The sequence below is a fragment of the Cydia strobilella genome, chromosome 11 (assembly GCF_947568885.1).
Source record: "Cydia strobilella chromosome 11, ilCydStro3.1, whole genome shotgun sequence".
NCBI classification, from domain to species: domain Eukaryota; kingdom Metazoa; phylum Arthropoda; class Insecta; order Lepidoptera; family Tortricidae; genus Cydia; species Cydia strobilella.
This window is the reverse complement of record NC_086051.1, coordinates 4,958,769-4,963,690: the sequence shown is the minus strand read 5'-3', so window position 1 is coordinate 4,963,690 and position 4,922 is coordinate 4,958,769. Positions and strand designations below refer to the sequence as shown.

Genomic DNA, 4,922 nt, shown 5'->3' with positions numbered 1-4,922 from the left:
TCTCGTGTGTTGAAACACTCGCTACGCTCAGGATTCTATTTTAGAACCACTCGCTTCGCTCGTGGTTCAACTATAGAATCCTTTCGCTTGCTCATGTTTCAATTCCACACTCGCGGGTAAAATACAACTTTGCACCCTTGTATAACAAATAACTATTCTGTTAAGGGGCCCACTGACTATCAGTCCGCCGGACGATATCGGCCCGTCAGTTGTTCGGAACTGTCAAATTTTTGTTTTAACTGACAGGCCGATATCGTCCGGCAGACTGATAGTCAGTGGGCCCCTTTAAACGTTGCATGAATATTAAGCTGACAATCAAACACCAAACCAAATACTAGAATATATTATACATCGTCACACAGTATTTAGATTGTTGTAACAGAGCTGCCTAAAATTTCATTGTCCCCGAACGCCGGATCCTTCCTATACGTTACATTGTGACATTTGGCCATAGACATATATATTACTTCGTAAAGACCGGCCTGACGAGCACAAGGAATGAGCCGATACATTGGAGTTGGAGTCAAAATCGCATTTAGTTACACCAGCGCGCTCTTGTGTGGCCAATTGCGCAGTGGAAAAGCGTCACCATTGGTGTAAACAAAGTACATAGCGTATGCATAATTCCGACCGAACGCCGACGCCTTTCCACTGCGCAATTCGATTTGCCACACGACTGCGCGCGCTGGTGTATCTAAATGCGATTTTGACTCCAATGTATCGCCCCATTCGCAGTGCTCGTAAAGCAGGTCTTTACGAAGTATTATATATGTCTATGCATTTGGCACATTTGAAGCACATTGTCACAGGCCACATAGCTGACACGTCGGCTTCCTACTGCGACGGAAGTGCATGGCAGCTAGGAAATTGCGAGCCGAAAGCTGACAGCAACGTGAAAACGTGAAATGTTTCGAATGTCATCTAGGTATTGGAGAACGTTCGTGGCCAGTTTTACGACAAATTTACAATCGAAGTTGTGAATAATGTTTGGAACAAATTTTACAGAGTTCAAAATTTAAGTACCCCTTAATTGTCAAAAACCTCATATATTTTTAGGCGCGAGATTAGGTATCATCGGCCATATTTTGCATTTTTTTCGAACCTTGATATAAAAATTAAGTTGGGTCATTGGAGTGCCGGATTAAGCCAGCGCGGGGCCTGTAGCAAATTCTATCACGGGGTCCATGTCCATGGATTGTTTTAATTTTGTCGGACGAAGTGAAATTACGGTCGCAATGCGTAGGTGCGCGGGTCCCCCAAACGCGGGGTACGTAGCATTAATAGTATGACTATTTATTTTATACTTAGTTGGTACTTACGTGGTACTTACTAGACATATGTACACAAAAAGCATAAATCAATTAGTCATAGATAGACATTAACCCTTCATCTTCTCCAGACAAGATAAAGATAAAAATAAAGATAAAGATAGTTTATTATTCAAGTAGGCATATTAAAATGCGCTTATGAACGTCAAATAAAGCTAATGTAAAATCATGAGCTCTCCCTGCCGAGGTTTTCCCGAGGGGCTACAGTATGAGGTTCTTCAAAAAAGGAGTGTACAGGTTTTTAATGGGTCGGCAACGCGCATGTAATATCTCTGGTGTTGCAGGCGTTCATAGGCTACGGTGACTGCTTACCACCAGGCGGGCCGTATTATGCTTGTTTGCCACCGACGTGATATAAAAAAAACAATGAATTTAGTCGATCGACCAAATACCGCAATGTAAAGAAAATCGCATCACGCATGCAAGTTCTTAAACCGTCATGCCTACGTAGGATTTCAAGCTTTAGTGCCTGTGCCTATATCACAACTCGTGAAGTTTAAATTAGCCCTTGTATTAGCTTCATATAATCATATATTAACGTTGCAAGTGTTGCAACGCACATTGCTCGTCAAGTATGATAGGAGTTCATAATCCCAGCAACGACAAGTGCTCTCATCTTAACCAATCCCTTTGTAGCCACAAACGTTAGATCATCAGACGACATCAACAATTCAACAATGCTCACATAACCTTTACAAAAACATACCCTAAAACTCTCAAACGCATCAAAGCTAATTTATGAAACTAGCAATGACACTGGAGCGTCTTAACCCTCCGCGAGACAATGGGAGGAACGGGGAGCAATTCCCCCCTCCTTTCCTCCCCGCTTGGGTGAAGGGGGTGAAGTGCTGCTGTAATCAGGGCTAATAGAAGCGCGTGTGCTTTGATCTGCGTGTCAAAGGGAAGTAGTCGCCAATGCGGTTAGAATTGGCAGAAATTTTACGGTTTTAAAAATGAAAGTTTAATTAGGTTGAGGTGTGATTGACGAGTTTAATTGGGGCATGTGATCTTTGCAATTTGTACTTTTGGGAGTGTTTAAAATGTAAGCTCTGTTAAATATAAAATCAGAATATCTATGCAAAAACCAATTAGATAATTTTGTTTCTAGTATAGTTGTTAGTACCTACCTATTGTTTACCTACCTTACTTTTTTATATTGCATATCATTCAATATTCCCAATATTGACATCACACTACACCAGTTAGGTATGCTACAAAAATTAGCTAGGTTTTCGAAGTTACGCTATCATTTAAAAAAGACATGCTTTAGAGCATTTTTACGTAACATATTTTATATATAGGTAAATGTTACTTGAATGTCAAATTTCACGTTATTTTAGAATTTCCTTTAAAAATGGGTAACTAAGATTATATGGAGGTTGTTAGGTTCGTGTGAATCTTATCACTATATAGTATAAAACAAAGTCGCTTCCTGCTGCCTGTCTGTCCCTATACAGGATGGCTAAAAAATAAGTGCATTCCCGTTGCCAGGGAGGATTTGGGATTATACTGAGCAACTTTTACTAAGGGACCAACCACAAAATCGCGAAAAAAATTTTTTACCCTCCCATAGAAAATGGACCAGCCAAAATGTATGAAACGGCCAAAAATATATTCGCGAGTTCGGTTATTTTTTAGCCACCGTGTATATGCTTAGATCTTTAAAACTACGGAACGGATTATGATGCGGTTTTTTTTATAGATAGAGTGATTCGAGAGGAAGGTTTATACGTAATAATACACCAGCATTGCACCCGTGCGAAGCCGGGGGGGGGGTCGCTAGTGTGTAGATAATTCTTCTTCAAAGTGTCAACCGCAAGTCGCGTCTAACCCTCCCTAGCGCACAAGGTGCATGAGCGCGGTGCAATTGTCTCGTTGCGTTAATTGATTCTTTTGTGGCCCGATCGGGCAGCGGCAGGGTTAATTGGTTCTCGGTGCTTCTTGAGGCCCATTGTGGTCTTCGTTTATTATAATTTTGTTTGAGGGCGCGTTGATTTGACAGCGAGTGGGGGAAATAATAAGTATTTTTGTGGAAAATGCATTAATTTGCGGTTTGGTCTTATTCGGGGAGAATGCTCCCCTGTTTATAAATAGGTAGATATAGGTGTTTATAATTATACCCGAAGATTTGTAATTATTACGTATGATCAGAGGTCACGGTAACATCAGCCACATAAATGAGAATAATTATTTTACTTTGAGCTACAACGTTATTAGTTACGAAGGTAACTGGAGAATCACAGAGAATGCTCCCATGCTTATAAATAGGTAGGTATAGGTGTTTATAATTAGACCCGAAGATTTGTAATTATTACGTATGATCAGAGGTCACGGTAACATCACAACATCACACATCCACCCACAAGCCACATACATGAGAATAATTAATTTACTTTGAGCTACAACTGCTACAACGTTATTACGAAGGTTAAAATAATACGCAAAACCATGTTTCACTATTATGCGCCGTTCATTAAATCTGGCTTTTAATTGGAGTAGGGTCCGTTTGATTCATGTGCATAAGGAACTTTCATGGTCCTTATGTTCTGAAGCATAATAAGCTCCATTTTCTGGTGGAATGGTCCTATGCAGAACAGTCATCATGCACACCCTGAAGCATAAGGACCCTTTTGTAAAGAAAAGCCACAAATAAATGTAATAACGATTTTAGCAAATTTTTGAGTTTGAGACACCGCACATTCAAATACACATAATATTTCTCAGACTCCCCTTCCCTTTTTACGTCAAATTCTACCTAGTCTTCTGATACTTATTGCCTTGTTAAGAAAGCATGTCGTGACGGTAATATATTTTCATTAATTCCTTATATCATGAATCATGAATCATGAATTAACTATCACGATTGGTGTCAATCAAAGATAGATATAACTCCGTAATAGATGGATACAGTCTAAGGAAAAAACGTGCCTCGAAAATCAAGAAAATTTGATTCTCGTTCAGAGGGCGCTACTAGCTTTGGCCGACTGTCGTATAGATGGCGTTGACGGTTTCGTTATTTTATCGTATTTTTATAAATCTTCATTTTTAGTTTTAAAGTGTGTCGACAGATGGCAGTGAATTTACTGGGGTTACAAAATTTACTATGACAGTACCGCTCTAGTATAAGTTACTCTATGGTGTCAATGAACTTATTAATTGAACACTGTGCTGTGCCTGAAGGCAAGTCATAGGATTTTTATCATTCCTTTCCTTATTTGCTCAACCAACATGATGGCAAATTTCGCCGCGCCAGTCAGATGCGTTGGTGGTGTAATGGTCAGCATAGTTGCCTTCCAAGCAGTTGATCCGGGTTCGATTCCCGGCCAACGCACTCTTTTTGCATTTTTTGTTAAATGGATTATCTCTTATTTTTGTTTTGTTAAGATTCTATGTTAATGTAGTTTTTGAATAAAACCTACTTTAAAGGCAGTTCAAAGGCAATATCTAAGTAAGTATCTAAGTAGATAGACGAGCGTCTACAATGTCGAAAAAGTGCAAACACTTGAAAAGTAATTTTGAGGCGTTCTATATTTACTCTGGCAGGGATTTCATTTCCGATGAAATGTTGACATTGTGTCCATCCCGTCACCAGAA

The 4,922-nt window shown here is 39.7% G+C and overlaps 1 non-coding gene across 1 annotated transcript; it reads left to right on the top strand.

Annotated features, from left to right (window-relative positions):
- Nucleotides 1–4,587: 4,587 nt before the first annotated feature.
- Nucleotides 4,588–4,659, top strand: Trnag-ucc (transfer RNA glycine (anticodon UCC)). Its single transcript has one exon. It is a non-coding gene; the product is annotated as a tRNA-Gly (tRNA).
- Nucleotides 4,660–4,922: the final 263 nt, after the last annotated feature.